The following is an 18,566-nucleotide window of genomic DNA, read 5'->3' as shown; positions in this document are numbered from 1 at the left end:
TCATAATTTCACTTACTGTTCTTTTTGCATTAAGTAAAAATTGTTTAACTTTCTAGATCCACTGTTTCCAACTCTGATATTGCAAGCTGCATAAAAATTATGAGCCACGATGAAGGATTATATTCTCTTGGTGATGAGCTGTACATTCTCTGATTGGCAGGACACAAACTGGTATGTGATAGGGCATCAAAGTGGGGCTGTTAGACTGTGGCAGGATTGTCCATTGCTCAGAGGTTGAGATTGAGCTGCAGTGGGAGAGCAGAAACATGATAGAGGCTGATGTTATGTCTTTTGGTAATAGGGCAACCGAACACAGATTACTCCTGCGCGCTTCAAGTCCCATAAGTGTCCCGTGACTGCTCTCTGCCTCACGAGCGACATGAAGCAAGTGCTGACTAGGGATTCTGGTGGGTAATTGCTGTCATGGACTATTCCTGATGAGAGCACAAGAGGATCATTCAACTAGGGCTAATGTAAGAGAAATAACCTGTAAGTTTTGATCTTCTTGGTACTGGCAAATCTTGATTTTTTCTTGGGCTACTCAGCTCGGATTCCCAAAAGACTGGCTTAGTCCCGTAGAAACAGAAAAAAGGGTAAGTAAGGCAAAAATGTCATGGAGGAATTACATGAGAACAAGATCTGGAAGGGCAGTAATTGCTTTATGCTCAGGAGCTTCTCCTAAATTTTGACTTAGAAGACATAGTTAGGGCTACAACGGCACAAAAGGATCTGTAAGACATTTAACTGCCTCCACAAGAGAGAAAATTGACAAACAAGTGGTGTTATTATTAAGTAAAGAATTGCAGGGATGTTTCCGATTTTGCAGTTGAACCTCCTACTTTATTTGGTTGTTTCTTAACTTACAGTGTAATAAATAGGGAGATAGGTTTCAGTCGTGCAATATTTTATAGGAGGTAATGTGCTGTACTACAGAAAATTTGTTGTAAAAAATAGGGTTTTTACCCTATATATACCATGGTTTCACTTTTTGTTCAAATTTATCATCTGTTTTTAAAAGTGTTAAAAATATCCTATAATTTACATTTGTTTTTCAAATCTATTCTGCCATTGTATCTTCAGTCAACATTTAACGGTCTTGTCACTGTGGTCTTTTTGTTTGGGATAAATTTGAAAAAAAATTAAAATCATGTGATAGATTTGAAAAAATGATTAAAACTATATGATAGATTTGAGAACAAAAATTTAAAACCATGGGATAGATTTGGAGCTTACTTATGTTTCATTAATGGGATAAATTTGAAAAAAATATTTTTGACACTTTTAAAAGCATATGATAGATTTGAATAAAAGATGAAATCATATGATATATGGCATAATTTGCTATAATGTATATTTAACATTTGAGAGCACTGTTATCAGAATCGGATCGGACCGGCCAGTTCGACCGCTCGGACCGGAAACCGGACCTGTGACCGGTCCGGTTCTCTTAAAAACCGAAAATGCATAAAAAAACCGGTGAATCCAAAAAACCGGCCGATTTTTTTATAAACCCATCGAACCCATTCGAACCGGCCAGTTGGATGGGTTCTGGATTTTTAAGGGAAACCCGACCCAAATCTCTTGACCCAAATCGAAAATCAACCTAATTGCCACTGGAAACCCTAATTCATTTCAGCGTCTTCACCTTCGAGCTTCGACTTCCAGGCTCCAGACTTCAATCTTCATCTTCGACCCTCCTCTTCATCGGATTCCTCTTCATCTTCGACCTCCTCTTCATCGGATTCTTCTTACATCTGCTGGTGATTAGCGACTCGATTTACCTACTCAGTCGCCGGTTGCCTCGATCTCTCGATTCTCTCCCGTTGTTCTTCAATCAGTTGGTAAGTGGTAACCATCCTCCCCTTTTCCATCTGCTGGTGATTAGAGACTCAATTTACATACATTTTCCAGAAAATCGTTGCGAGATTTGCTGCTGATAACAATGCTTTGGAGTCTGGACACTCTGTTCTAATCTTTACGGGTCTGTTCTAATCTTTAGCATCGTATGAGTTTTGGGAAATGATCTTAGTCGTGTTTTAGTCTACTGATAATTCAGATTGTTGGCAACAAACATCAATCACGACTTACGAACTTTCAGGGTCCAAAATTTTTCTTGCTCTTCTCAGTAGTAGTCTTCTTTGATAAATGCTCCTTCGATTGGGTCTTGGATTCTCCAGTGTCTTGCTTTGCTGGAGTTTAAAGTTTAGAATTTCTCTGAAAGATGCAGACTTTATGAAACAGAATACAAATGTTTCTGCACCATTTGCTGTTGAAGTATATTTTGATTGCTGAACTCTTACTCAACTTAAAGCTGAGAGTCTTTATCTTGGAATTTTATTGAAGCACCTAACATGTGTGGACTGATACATGTGAATCCTTATGAATTATTTACCAGCTGCATAATTTAGAGTCATTCCATGTCAAGTTCACATTCTTCTTCTTTTACCATAATTTGATGTTTTTGTGCAAGTGCGATGTCTTTGAATTGAGGGTTACTTACTCTTAGCCATATCCAAAAAATAGAAAACTAGCTGACATGAACAAGGGAGAGATTAATTGAAAGGAACTTTGCCATTCTTTTGTGCCATTATTATGTTGTTTGCTACCTACTTTATTTTAAGACAGTTCTTTACTAACATTATAATCCATTGTTTTACAACTTTATTATTTGAAATAATTACAAATACTTGGACTTATCTGGATTATAATTTTGACACAGGATGACTGTTCATAACTTCATAAACATCAAGAATCCTAGGCAAGTTGCGGAGTTGTTGCGATGAATTCTACATAGTAGCGATGAACTTTCAAACTATTCCTTAAATGTGGTCGAGTTTGAGACCTTTATTGGTTGTTATTGCCCTGTTTTTCTTAATGTAGAGCTTGAAATATATATTTTTTTCATTGTTATAGACTGCTAGCTAGACATTGGGCACTGTCATAAATGACTATCAGTTCTCTTCTATGAGTCATTTGCAATTAGATGCAAATAATTTTTTTTTGTATTTTTTTGGACACATATTAATTATAATCTAATATTTATTTCTATTTTCTTGTATTTTATATTATTTTTTTTAAATAATAAATATTTATTTTTTTTATAATAAAACAAGCGGTCCGACTCATCGAACTCCCGGTTGAACCCATAAACCCATGAACCCATGCCTTGGCCGGTTCGATGTCCGGTCCGGCTCTGATAACACTGTTTGAGAGATGATGATGAGTAACCTTTGAGAGATGATGAAGAGTAAATTTGTAGTCTGCTCTATTCCTTTGATTCTTTCTGTATGTATGAGTTCTTTTTATTTTTTTTTTGGATGTATGCATATAAGTGATTATGCCAGCTGAACTTATATACGTATATAAGTTCAGTTTATTTTTATTTTATTTTATTTTGCTTGAAATGTAATATATCTAATTTACTAGCGCATGCGCGGTTGCTTTCGGGCTCGGGTGCAAACTCGAATAACGCTTTAACAGTCCAAATTCCTGTTCTAAAGCCAATGAAGAAACTCGATTATGGAATTACAGTACAAAATATTACAATATTCCCTTTCACAATAAACAGCTCCTCAAGTTTGTACGAAAATACACAAATAAGTTTCTAGGCACACCACACCACGGCATGTGTGTGTGTGTGTGTTTTTTTTTTAGATTTTAATAGTGTAGGCCGCGGCGTGCATAGCATTTTATTTGTGCATTTTCGTTAAACTTGAGTAGCTATTGATTGTGAAGGAGAATATTTTAATATTTTCTATTGTTAATTCCATAATCGCGTTTGTTTATTGGCTCCAGAACAACAATTTGGACTGGTAAAGCGTTATTCGAGTTTGCACCCAAGCCCGAAAGCAATCGCGCAGGCGTGAAGCGCGTGCATGAGGACTAGTATATATAGAAAATAATTTGAGAGATTCAATAATTTTTTAAGATATAAAACACTTTTTTAATTGGTCACTAAAAGATTATGTAGACATTTCATTTTGTGAAGTCCAAATGTCCTAATTTTTTTTCCCCGGTGAAATGTAAGGTTATACCAATAGATAACCTTCTTAATTATGATTTTAGACTTATTCAAACATGAATTTTTTCCAACTAATCTTTTATTTATTTATGCATTTTTTTTACTTTTTATATTCATTCCATATACTATTAAGATAGATTCTGGTCTTTTCTGCCACATCCGTGTATACTTTTCGAGATGAGGTTAATATCAGAATTTTCAATTAAGTTTGTAACTTAATAAAATTACAAGAATTATAATATTTGATATTTATATGTTTATTGTACTATTATAATATAGTTCATCTTCTCATCACTACAATGCACCCAATATATTTTTCGCCTTCTAATTGCTAAAAGAAAAAAATTCTTCGTAATATATATGAGGATATTCTAACCAGATATCACAAATATGAGACACTTAACACAGAGAAATTAGCTAGAATTATATGTTAATAAATATAGTGGCAATTTTATTTGTAATATAGATAGATATGGTATAGTTATGTATTAATATTTTCAATTGTATAAAAATAATTGAGTTCCTAGCATGTATATGTATATGCGTAATTCTCTCCCTTGTACATGCTATTTAATCACTATTTCTAATGTTTTATATGAACATTTGCTTTTTAGTTTTTATCATATTATCATATAATTAAATTTCTCATTTTTCCTCGATGGCCATATGTTCATTAAATTAAGACAATTTCGAAATTAAAGTTTTCTGTCAATTTTAAAATAAGTTACGCTATAATAATTTCTTAATATGTTAAGACTTTCTAACATTATTAATATCATTTGTCGTATTTCTATCGCATGGAAAAATGGTTGACACTATCCCAGTCATTGTATTTTTTTCTCAATATTATCACAGCCCATGGAAATGACACGATGCATCCCAATGTATAGGGTGACGTCTCAAATTCATTCCACCGTCAACATTCCGTCCATTTTAGATGGAAATTCTGACATGGTACATAGCAGTGCTGACATGGTAATGTGTGGGCCCATTCTATGTTGGCTGACTTGAAGAGTTCATCGGACCAACTTCGAGCTAACCGTCACCTTCGCTCAAGCCACCAATTTGTGAGTTTTTGGATGCTACGAGAATCTCATATATAGGATTACAATTTAGAAACAAGTTTTGAGTCAAAAAAGTGAAGATTCGAGCTAGAAAACTATTGTTCAAATTCGGATTCGGTTTTCATCACACAAGGCAAAAACTCTGCAGAGTTATATTTCTCGAACCGTACAACGAAATAACGAGTCGTCAACTGTTGTAGCTTCATTGCCGTTAATGAAGAGTTCATCGGGCCAGCTTCAAGCTGACCATTCTCATCGTTCATACCACCAATTTGCGAGCTCTTGTAGCTTCGTTGCGATGTGAGGAATATGACTAAGCAAATTGTTTGGACTAAAATCGATTCTAATGGAATTTGCCATTACATTTCGAGTTTTCTCTCTCTAATGGCGAATTCCATTAGAGTCATTCTTGGTCGAAAAATTTACATGGTCATATTCTTAATTTCACAAGAAAGTTACAGCAATTGACGGCTCGTAATTTCATTGTACGGTTTAAGAGATATAGCTCTACAAAATTTGTGTGTTGTGTGATGAAAACCAGATTTCAACAACAGTTTTCTAGCTCGAATCTTCACTTTTTGACTCAAAACTTGGTTCTAAATTGTAGTCTTAATAATGAGTTTTTCATAGCATCAAAGAACTCGCAAATTGGTGACCGCAATGGTGAGAATGGTTAGCTTGAAGTTGGCCCGACGAACTATTCAAGTTAGCCAACGTGGAGAAGCCCACACTGCCACATCAACACCGTTGTATGCCACATCAAATTTCTATCCTAAATGGACGAAATGTTAACGGTGTGATAGATTTGAAACGTCACCCTATACATTCAGATGTCTAATGTCATTTTCTTAGACTGGGATAAAATTGAGAAAAAGTGCAAATGTTATGATATATAATGCTATTTACGCTATTATCTTATCATCTAATTAAATTTCTCATTTTTTCCTCGACGGCTATATGTTTATTAAATTAAGACAATTTCAAAATTAAAGTATTCTATCAATTTTAAAATAAGCCACACTATATTAATTTTTTAAAATGTTATACTTTCACACATTACTAATATCATTTCTTCCTTCTATCATATGGAAAATGGTTGATTGAGAACTTTTTTGGAGATCCGCGGCATTATGTGGGCTCATTCATAGTAACATATGATTCCCTACTTGCATAAAATTTACTCAAATTTTTGAATCCATAATTTACATAAGAATACCTTCTATAAAATCTGAAATTATAAATTTCTTTTTTTTGTTGAGTGTAAATGGCGGACAATAGTGACGGCAACATGCAATGTTCTGGCTTTCATGTTCAATAACAAACATATCAGACGAACTAAATATAGCACCACCAAAGGCCTAATATAGTTTACAGAAGTCGATGTCCCCCAAGCCTAAACGAAGAGCACACTTCTAGCAAATGTTTTGGTACAAATGCATAGGAGAGATTCGAACCCGAGACCTTGAGATTATCAAACCACATAGGAGTACATCATTTGGTGTCAGAGCTTGAATTTGATACCTGGAGCATGTCATTTGGTATCAAAACTTGAATCTAGCACCGAGAGCACATCATTAACAGTCCATTACTAACTTGACTAGTGTAGCCTGATTCACTCTTCAGCGGGAACTTACCGTAGGGCTTCGATTATATCATCTCTCTTTATGGATCTCCTTCTCAACCTTTCTCTTGATCACCAAAGCAACCTTAGCTCCTCCCTCCAGCCACCACAAACCACCATCCTTCGCACCAATAGGTTAGCCAACCAACACTGGCATCTCTATACACTCCATTGACCTATTTTTCATGGTGGTGACCGGTAACGATTTTCGATGATGATGGTCAGTTCCTATAACATGTCACCATGGTAATGTGAATCACTAATAAAACTAACGAGATCACTAACAGAACAATCCGCTGGTATTCCATCGATTTTTTGTCGGAACAGGCCTTTGCCGATGGAATAATAATAACCGGCCAACACGAGTAAGACTTCCTTCTTTATCAAAAGGATTGAATCCATTTGAACAGAGTCAAAGCTGAACAGTACGAGGATCACCAGAAAAATCCAAGTGAACGAGGTCAAATAGCTTTCAAGATTTCCCATTAAAAGGATGACACATCATTTTTCGGCCGGTGATTCTCATAGTGTCATCTCATATTGGTAGATGAGGGGCTGCCGCATAAAGCCTTTATAATATGGGGTAAATTACAAAAAAAAAACCTGAATTTTGTAAATCATCTCAGTTTTGGCTAAATTTTACTTTGTAACAAAAAAACCATATGTTTTAATAATCGTCTCAAATTTGGCCTCAATTACTATTTCGTTAAGATTTCCATCTATTTGCCAACGTGAACTTTATGGGACCCACCAAATTTGCACATCATTTGATCATATTCTACTTTATTTACAAAAATAACCCAAGTTTTCATAAAAATCTTAATTTTGCTCTAGATTTTGATTTGTAATTTTTTAAAAAATACATGTCAGCATCTCCTTTTGGTTTACCGATTCCAGGAGAGAACATCAACAGCATTTCTGATTACAACCCGGAAACTATTACAGAATAAGACCTAGCAAACCCCGAATTACTATTCACAGTCGGGTCAGCTGGGCTACTTCCCACCGATGGATGATAGAAATGATGATTTTGCCCCTCCACCTTATGATCATGCTAGGTTGTCGATTTCGAATTTTCCTCGTGCTATGATCCTCCGTGCATTGCTCCCGGGGCCGTCCGGTTGACATGGCTAACCCGATTGTGAATAGTAACTCAGGGTTTGCTGGGTTTTCTTCTGTAATAGTTTTCGGATTGTAGTCAGGAATGTTGTTGATGTTCTCTTCTGGAACCAGTGGACTAAAACGGAGTGCTGACATGTATTTTTTTTAAATTATAAATCAAAATCTAGAACAAAACTAAGACTTTTATAAAAACTTAAGTTATATTTGTAAAAAAAAGAAGGTGATCAAATGATGTACAAATTTGGTGGGTCCCGTAAAGTTCACGTAAGCAAATAGATGGAAATCTTAACGGAGTAGTAACAGAGGTCAAATCTGAAATGATTATCAAAACATGTGATTTTTTTTGTTACAAAGTAAAATTTAGGATAAAATTGAGACATTTTATAAAAGTCATGCTTTTTTTTGTAATTTACCCTTATAATATAGGGATGAAAGGCAAGTGGTGCAATTATTTCTTCGGCTCTACCTTCTATTGCTCTTAGCATCATAACGAACCTTGTACCTCGTTTGGTTGTAGAATTTGCTCTTAACAACACTAACTTGTTCGCTTCGTAGAAAAACCTAGGGATGTTGTTCATATTTGGAACGAGACCTTGTATCAGTTCGAGGTCATATATTGCACCTTGTGCCCCATTATAATCACATCTCACGCTCAGTAATTTAGTGGCAATACTCAATGCTAAATGTTGCTCATAGCCATGCCATATGAGCTAGTTATAGTACTATAGAAGTTTGTAAAACTTAAATGCCTCCGAATTTGAATCTCTTGAATAGACATCGGTGCTTCGACACACATATCAATCCCATAACCCTGCCTCATCGCATCATAAACCATGTCCATGTACCTATCATTAGATGCTCAATGCCCCAAGATGTAGGGGATCTGATACTACAGCTGAAGTAAAAGCAACATAATATCAACCTCCCTATGATCAGTCCAATATCAGTAATTAGGTTTGAAACCAGACTCATAATAATGAAGACACACTCATTTGAGTCTTATCAAATGACCTTTATAATGGCACTTTAGGCATGGACATATAATTTTCCCTTCCAACTAGTAACTTTTGAATTTCTGAGCGTGCTTAATGAACTTGTCCGCCCCGGTAATGAACTCATCCCTAATACGTACACGGTTCAGATGATTCCTATTGTCTGTCCAAGACTGATGTGGAGGAATATTCATCTATAACCAGTGATTAAGAAACACAAAGAACTGGCAAACAACATGCCATCAATCCAGGCACATATAATTGTAATTCAAATCTCCTTATTACTCCGTAACAAAAAACAAACAAAACTATATCAGAATGGGAAGGCTGTATCACTTCCACAAATCCCATCCTCTCTCCATAATTCTAACATGGCGACTAATTTAGGGTCATATAAAATCATTGTAACCTGAAAAAGAATATTTCAATTATCAGTAATGTACTTAGGATGCTCGAGAGTTTGGGGGCGGGCAGTGGGTGGCCGAACTGGGCCGAGTTTACTCTTTAATTCGGATCGGGGACGGGCAGTAGGCAGCTGCACCTAGGAGCAAAGGGCGAATAGACAAGTTAGAGCTGAGCAAAAGTTGGGGGTAAGAGGGACTGAGGCGTGAGGAGGGGCTATAGGTGTGGCAGCCGAAAGGAGCGGCGACGCTCGGAGGAGCAGCGGTGGCAGAAGGATGGTGGAGGAGTTGATGGGCAGAGGGGCAGAGAAGCAGTGGGCAGCGCCGACATAAAGAACAGGGAAGGAAAGGGTTGGGGGTTTCTTCTTGTTTTTTTTTATTTTTGGGGTGGGGGGGGGGGGGGGGGGGGGGGGGGGGGGGGGGGGGGGGGGTGTGGTGGGGGGTGGTTGTGGAGGGAGGAAGTAACGGGTCAAGGGTCTTCACTCGTACCGGCGGGTTAGCAAAGGGTCGTTCCATCGCATCACTTGTCTTTTTTTTTTTTTTTTTTAACTTACCAAGGAAACTACCGACGGAATTTCTGTCGGTAACTTACAAATGAAATTAGCTACCGACGGATATTTTGCCGGTAGTCGGTCAATAGTTCCTCGGAATTATTTATGGAGGAACTACCGATGGATTATCAATGGAATGTTAACGACAGAACAATTGCGCCGGTAAATTTTGTCGGTAATCCCGGTAATTCTAGTATTGAATGGATACTCCTACTGCTGGAAACTCCCGAATGGTCATGGTAGCCATCGTCAGTTACGATGGCCATTGGCGATTTAACATATAGATTGTCGGGTATGTTGAAATACAACGACCACCGAGTTGGTGTACATATGCAACATGGTGTCCAATACCGCATTGATGGAAGCTGCCTGTGAACAACTATAATGTTGTTTTTTTATCGTTAATAAAAAAAATTGGAAATTCAATTTCCTATAATTAAGAAATAATAGTTTTTTATTATGATTACTTATTCCTAGAAATGAGGATAGAAAAAAGATAATCACCGTCTCTAAAACTAAAAGATATAGTTGTTGTCTATAATTCATTTATATATTTCCTTTCAAGTACTAGTTTTTTAAATTAATAAAATACATGTTACCAAAAAAAATGATGAAAGATAGAAGAGCATCCGCATTATATTATATAAAAGAATGTTAGTTGGAGTAAACCTTACTGTTGACACAAGCATTTATATATATATACATATAATATAAATATATAGAAAGGCATATTATTTTATGCGGAATATCCTTATTTGAACAGATGTTTTTGGGTAGAGCCCATTTGCATTGGCTCCAGCGAAGAAACAATAATTGTTAAAAATTAGGAAATTCTGCATAAAATAATATGCCCATTATATATTTTGCTTGTGCCAACTGTAATTCATTCTTTAAATAATGTTTTATGTAATTTTTTTTTGCTGGATGATGATAGTAGGGTCCTCATATCTTCATTTCCTTTACTTAAAGTTAAAATATATTCTCTTATTAATCAACCAACTCGTACATGGAAATAAATATATAATTGTATTTAGATGTCAACTATATCCGTTAATTTAGGGACAGTACGTTTTACTCAGCAAAAAAAGAAAAGGGATAGTACGTTTTTTTATCCACATTTTTATCCTCAATTTTGGAAAGTTGGTTAAATTTGGGAATTTAGTTAAATTTGAAAAGTTACTTAAATTTGGAAAGTTATCTTTTTTTGTTAACAATTAAAAAAATAATACAGTCGCTCAGGGCAGCCTCCATCAACCGCACTATAGGAAACCACATGCAGCAAGCGGCCACTACGTAATGCAATATATCTGACAATGTACAATAGAGTGAATCGCCAATGGTCATTGTTAGCCATCACCACGTGGTGGTCGTCAGCTTGCAATTTATCCGAAGAAGGCACATTACAGTGGATCGCCAGTGGCCGTCGTTCCATTCTCTGGCTATTTAACAACGTAAATCACAATGAATCGCCAGTGGCCAATTGTGATGTTCTCCGGCATGAAGTCTTAATTAATACGCGCAAGTATTAACTACGAACGCGTTAATGCAAATTCATGAGAACTCAATAAGCATGAGGACACTCAAATCATAATTTAAACAATCGCTCAACAAAATCTAAATGAGATATATTTAGATTTTCATACCTCATTATTGATCATCAAAATCTCATACTTAGGGCAAGAATAATAAAAATATACATTCCCCAAGCTTTTGTGGAGCTGGAGATGAGAACCGAGCCGATCAGCTTAAGCTTCACGATTCTTCAAGCTCTGTGATTGTGCGACTTCACTATTTTATCCTCGGATCGGCTGTTAGTCTTCTCCACTAGCCCCTTTTCCTCTCATTCGCAGGCCAAAACCAAATTCTTCCCTCTGGCAGTCCACCCTCTCTCCCTCTCTCTCTCTCTCTCAATAGAAACCGTTCTTCTAAGCTTCCCCATGACAAGAATTTTTAGGAATGGAAATTAATGGAATTTAATCCAGTTTCATTTTATCAGAAGGAGAGGTGGACCTTTTGAAGCATTTGATTGATTTGGACAAATTCGCACCTCTAATTTTTGGAAGGTGAAACAACAATGCACATCTTTTTCTTTTTTTAATGTGTGAATTTTGGTATCCGAAAACTCAATAGACCCTAATTAATTTAGTTAAGCCGGATATATCCACTAAGGGTAAAACTCTCTTAGCTTGGATTTTCTCCAATCACAAGACTCGAATCTGAGATCTTGTTTAAGGGGAATAAGCCTAATCGCTTGAATTAACTCTCATTGGTAGTCTTTGATCAAGCGAATAAGTCACCCCTAATTTTCTTTCTGATTCCATTCTTTTCTTCTTCTTTTTTTTCCTAATCTTTTACTGTTTATATTTTCCTTTTCTGATTTTCAGTCTTAATTTTGCCAATATAGATCAAGTGAGAAAAGTCAACCAGGAAATGGGCTCGGATATTTGGGCTTGAGCAAACAAAAATTTGGATAATGGTCTGAACTCTCAAGCAGAAACTAATGAGTTGAAACCTTACGAACAAGCCCTGATTGAACTTTGCCCTTCCCCATCACATGCACGCCTTACAAAAATCGGACAAGTCCTGCCAATTGCCATTGATTGTATTTGTATGAGATACTCTAGGGAACCAACCTGTCGCGTGCATCAATGCACCTACATCGGCGATCCATTTCTGATTCTAGATCAGCATAATTGAATGTCTTACTATATAGATGTTCATTTGACCTATTGTCGGGTCTAGTCAGGCTCAGTAGTCTCTAAAGCTAGCCCTCTTAGAAGGTCAGCAAATTGAGGCCATTGTACCGTTGTTTCTCCCTTGCCTGGGCAACATCTGATGATGTTGGGCCCCTCTGCTAGGCTGAGCACTTTGTCGCTCCTGTGCTTTTGCCTTTTCCCTTTTCCCTTTAGCCTTTGCTTTGTGCCCTTGCCCGACCATCTCTTGCTACTCTTCGTGAATGACCATGAAGTAGGATTGCCAAAATCTGGCATGGCTATCCAGACTAAAAATGTTTGAGCAGACCGTCTCGAAAGTTTCGGGAGTCTTAACTACGTTCTGTTCTACCCAAAATGTTCCGCGAGAACTCTCCGGCACACGCGTGTGGCCATTAGGATGTCAGGTGTGCCATAGCGCGATCCCAAGATAATGAGGTAGCGGAACCACCTGCTGTCCTCTCCAGTCTAGTGCGTAGTGCCTCGGTCCTTGAGGTCCAAATGACTAGCCGGTTGCTAGGTTTCCACGAAGATGAGTAGTTCGGGGTGCGTGATGGTTGGATGAACATCAAACGATGTCGCGGCCACGAGGGAAAGACCGCTTTGGTTCTCCCAATGTACTTGTGATTGTTGTAGCCCGACTCATAGTAAGAGATGGCCCGGATGCCGGTCTTGAGGCTAGTTGTTCACAGTCCAAGGAGGCCTGTGAGCTAGCGATTGTCGGCTACGGATAGCCGAGAGAATTGAGCTAAAGGCTGGAACCTTAGCTCAATGACCACCTTGACCCGAAAGCCATGACCAAATGTAGTAGTTGATGGATCAGCGGAAGGGTGACTTCAGAAGATCGATAGGGTTGCTCCGAAAAGCGATTTAGTGCATGAAAGATGAAGGGAGCGAAAGTGCAGTGTGATAAAAGTAGGGATATAAAAGATAAGTGCATTTGATTGATGTACCGAACGGGAATATAATGAAAGGACTCGACTTATATAGGCCAAACATGTGTGTGCCCAAGATAATAAAACCGGGAAACAAACGACTAAACTTAGTCAATAGTTAACCCTACGCTATGTGGAAATAATGTCCACTTATTTAGAGAATATTAATAGCCTAAGTAGGAGCAAATAGAAGAGAAATAAATCTTAAGTAAATTGGTAATCCATCCATGGCCGAGCCATACTTCTAGAAGTCGCCTTTTTTTTTCCTCATTGCATGTGCAATCTTCTAATTTCCTTTCCTTCAATGCTTGGACGTCCACCTCCTTGGAGATTCTTCCATTATTTGTTTCCATACATCTCCATTTACTTAATAGCCAATTAATAACTCAAGCAATTGCGACTTTTGGAAATTGGAATTGTCCAAATCTTCTTAGTGTGGAAATAATGCCATCTCCTTCGGCTGCCATATTCGCACGTTCAGCGGACCAAATCGGGTTGTGCTGCGAGCTAATAGGTTCAACATTACATGGGCCTTGGCATCTATCCATTGAATCGGTTCAATTGTGGGCTCCATTAAATCCATTACACGTCAAAGCCCACATTTACCGCGAAGTGCGAAAAATGGGTGTAAACACGTTCTTTTATAGGATTCTCATGTGTGTAGCTCTAGGATGCGGAAGAAATTCTCTAACTAATTTCGGAGACCCTTCAATTTCGAGTATTTACTCAGCACACTGCTATATGGACTTTCCTTTATTCAGCCTAATCACATTCACGGCAAGATTTTCATAATCGCGATTCTAGGTAGAATCGGTCGAGGGTCGTAGAATTGTGAATTGCGATTCGAATCGTGAATCGTAAGATTCTACCTATAATTAAAAAAAATTAAAAAAATAGCATATATATATATGTAGCATACTTTCCTGAGCAAAAAAAATCAATCCTTGTTCATTCAATCAGTTCGGGCTTATCGCACATTATGAACACTTGAGTTGCCATTTCCTTTTGGTAATCTATCAGGCCATTTTTCATATGATAAACGGAAAATAACCAGGACCTGGTGCTTACTATATATTCAATACGAGAAGTTCCACAGTTCATTCCCTTAGCATTTCAGCAGTCATAAAAATGAACGAAGTGCCTCTGCAAGCATCAAACGTTAGAACCGTAAAATATAGCAATCCCAAAACAAAAATAAAAAAATTAAGCAGACTGCAAGGTAAGATATATAGAATTGGGCATGCCTTCCGGTGAAGAGTTACAAAATTCTGAATGACTTTTGAGTTCTCGTAAGCGAGTGCTGAGGCCATGATAATGAGGTCCATGAGAACCCGATTACCCAATTCTCTTTTCGCAATCTTCCCCAGAGATACTAAATCAGTGCACTCTTCCATTGGGTTCATTCAAATCAGTCCTGGACGCTGGGCGATCGAAGGCAGTGGGCAGACTCTGGACTTTGGACCAAGCAACCGAACCGAGAGATCAGCTTGGACGGAAGTCGAGGCACAGTCAGCTTGGATCAGATCCTGGACGCTGAGCTCGAGGCACAGTCAGCTTGGACGGAAGTCGGTTGAAGCTCGGAACACCTTGGGTAGAAGTCGTAACTACAGACTCATGCTCGTCGGAGACTTGGGCAGTTGAAGCTCGGGCCGCGTCAGCTTGGACTAGTCTGGTTGAAGCTTGGAAGTCGGAACAACTTGGGTAGAGCGGAAGTCGAAACTACGGACTCACAAAGCTCGTCGGAGACTTGGAACAACTGAACAAGAAGAAATGGCTAAATCTTCACCTCGGACCGTCGGAGAGTCGGACGAATCGGAGACTAGGTAGTGGATTAGGGCACAGAATTATCGGGGACTCGGGGAGAAAGGGTACTGCCGGAGAAGAAAGGGAAAAGGAGGGGGCAAAAAAAAGAATCAGTCGGGCTCAGGGCCAATGGGCTGGGCTTCGGCCCGACTCTGGCTTGCCCTTCACCCAAGGGCCGGAATGAGGCCTGGGCTTCACCCGACTCTGGCTTGAATCCGGAATCGCAGAATCGGCCCGATTCCGCGATTCCGCGATTCACAGCCCGATTCACTTCCGATTTTAGATTTTCCGAGTCACCCCCTTGAATCGGAATCGTAGGACCCCCTTTGAATCGTAGAATCGTAAGATTCTACGATTCGAATCACGATTCTAAAAACCATGATTCACGGTACCGTAGATGGATCCTAACTGGTCCCTACCACGTAAGGCATTTCATATCACAAGGTACTAGGTTGGGTAATGATCACGTTGAGTTGGCAAGATGTCGTAAAAGTGTCGGATTGTCCGGAAAATAGAGGGTAAAAGCCTAACAGGGTATTAGCTTGTTTTGACGTGGCCATGTTTCCTGTGCTTTATGGTTCACTCAAGATGTTCTTAGATACGGTATTGTGATACTATGTAAAATTTTAATCAGATGAAATATATTGATCGTATTGATGAAAGATTATTGTACATATACACAAAAAGCAAGCCATATCAACATCAAAATACAAATACAGATATATACCCAAAATCTCATATTCTCCATGTTAATGAATTAACTTGTTATTCAAACATCAAAAGAGCGGCTTGCACGGCCTTGGTCTAGAGCATTATGCCCAAACTGGATACCAAACGTACAATATGAGGAATCGACTTCTCCTATGCCAAATGATGAAAATGGAAAATTGACCGATTACTATTCACATTACCTCTTATATGAATCAAAAGAGGATGCAGCGCAATGGCGCACGCTCTAGCCTGTTGACCTACAGGTCGCAGATTCGATATTTGGTGGAACTATCCATACTCTTATATTAGTTATTCAGAATTTATCTTGTATTGTACTAGTTCTCGTGCCTCCTTTATAATCGAATAAAAAGGAAGACAGTTTAATTAATTAACCACAGTATTCCTACTGCATTGCTCATTAATTCGCCTCTTCAAAAATATGGTTTATTGTAGTCAAACTTACCAATCAGAATCAGAATCCAATGAAATGCGGAGAAGAGAAGTTTCTGTTTCCATAAAAGCTGATCAAAAGAAGAAAAACACAGCTTGTTGATCACAAAATTAAAAATAAATAAATAAATAAAAAGAAGAGGTAATCAGACTTTTTTTAATCTAAAGGGAGATAGATAGGAAAAGAAGAAGAAAACCTGGGAAACAAGAAACTTTATTCCCATACACGAGATAAACATGGGATATGGTTTAATTCGTTCGAATGCATTCTTTTTCATTACATGCAGCTAAGCCAACCTGGCCTAATGGTCTCACAGTGCCTGGATTATTCAGTAAAAATCTTCTTGAATTTTCGGATTTCATGATTTTTTTTCTTTCAATATTTTATTTATTCAAAGTTTGAATATCAAACTTTCAATATTAAGTTAAAAAAAAAGTTGTAATGAACATGGATTGGTCCAGATAGTTTGGTGCATCTTCCCAATAAGTAACATATCGGATTCAAGTCGTATGAATGAGGAATTCACGATTGAAAAGAGTTTTACTTCTTAATGAGCTGACCCGGCTCGAATCTGAATTAATTGAGACTCATTGAACTTTCGTAAATTGGGTGGTGCAGTTGAAAAAAGAAAAAGTCGTGATATGTACGACATTTTCCATGGAACATTTTAGTAGAAGTTTTTCAACTTTTAAGTTTATCTCAGGCGCCGTTTGGATTCAGAGTTAAAATTACTTTGATTTTGATTGTGGAAAAGGACAAATGAGATGTGATTATAAATTTGATTTGTAAAACGTGTGTTTTTATTGTGTAGTGTATTGAGTTAAAGTTAAAGTTAAAATTTTTGAATTGGGAAATGTGTATTTTTGTTGTGTAGTGTGTTGAGTTAAAGTTAAAATTAAAGTTAAAATCAATTATCTTTGAATGCAAACGGATCTCAATATTTTTTGGGATTGGAACTTTTAGTTTTGCCTTTTTAACCAACACTTATTTGGACGGTGAAATCAGGAGGAATGTGGAAGGACGGGGTGGGGAAAGAAATCCCATATTTGGAAATTGCGTTTCAGAAAGGGGAAGGGATCTCAAATCCCTCCAAACTCTGCCAAATCTGTCATATATATATATATATATATTCGATTACAAGGGCAACAAATGACAGTATAATGAAATAAAATCCTAATATTTAATAAATGGATATATGTAGTCACACTAGGTATTAAATCTAAAACATTTTGATTACCAGATAAATGCGTGCGTGACGTTACTGCGTTACACCCTCTCTGATCAAATCTGTTATATTTTAATTTCGCCGTAAATCAGAAGGCATTTTGACAGAAATTGATAACTACAATGTCATCACGTCCCTCACTTTATTTGCTACCTAAACAAGGTTAGGGAGTTGGTAGATTATCTTTTCCCATCTCACCCCTTACTAATGCAAACCAAATATAAAATTCAAGAGTTTGGTCTAATAGTTAAGGAGGAGCTCATGTATCGACCTGATTTCGGATTCAAAATTCATTGTGGCCACCAGAACACCTTTGGCAATATCACTCGTTCCATGCTTCGTCAGGGATTAACGAAGCCTTTGGGATTAATCAGCACAGACACCCCGGTCAGGAAAAAAAATGCAAACCAAATATAAGTTATCTCCCTCAACTTTCCCATTCCTCCCTTTCCCGCCCCACCCCTCCATCATTTAATTTGGTATTTAAACAAAACCTAAATTCAACGAAATTTGAAGTGCTCGGCTTGTTTGGTTTGTGAAAATGATTTTAGAATCATGATTTTGATTTTAACTCTATCCACTACACAACAAAAACACACGTTTCCCAAGTCAAATTTATAATACAATCTCATTTGTCCTTTTCCACAATCAAAATCAAAATCAAAATCAAAGTTACTTTAACTCTGAAACCAAACGCCCCCCTATATTCCTTCTGTCGTAAATGATACGGTTTCCATCCTAGCCACATGTCACTCCTTTATTTTCATCACTAATTCCTGTGGTAAATTTTTTTGAGATTCATGAAAATTTCATAAAAAAAGAGAATCCCTGCCATTCAAGAAAATTCAATAGGGAGGATTCTCCGATCAAGTTGTAACCCCGTCAACACGCAAGTTGCATAGCTAGCATAAATTAGAGAATTAATTACCTTTCTTTTAGCAAATTCTGTTTAGCTAGG

Source organism: Punica granatum, chromosome 6 (assembly GCF_007655135.1).
Source record: "Punica granatum isolate Tunisia-2019 chromosome 6, ASM765513v2, whole genome shotgun sequence".
NCBI classification, from domain to species: Eukaryota; Viridiplantae; Streptophyta; class Magnoliopsida; order Myrtales; family Lythraceae; genus Punica; species Punica granatum.
This window is presented reverse-complemented; position numbering follows the sequence as displayed.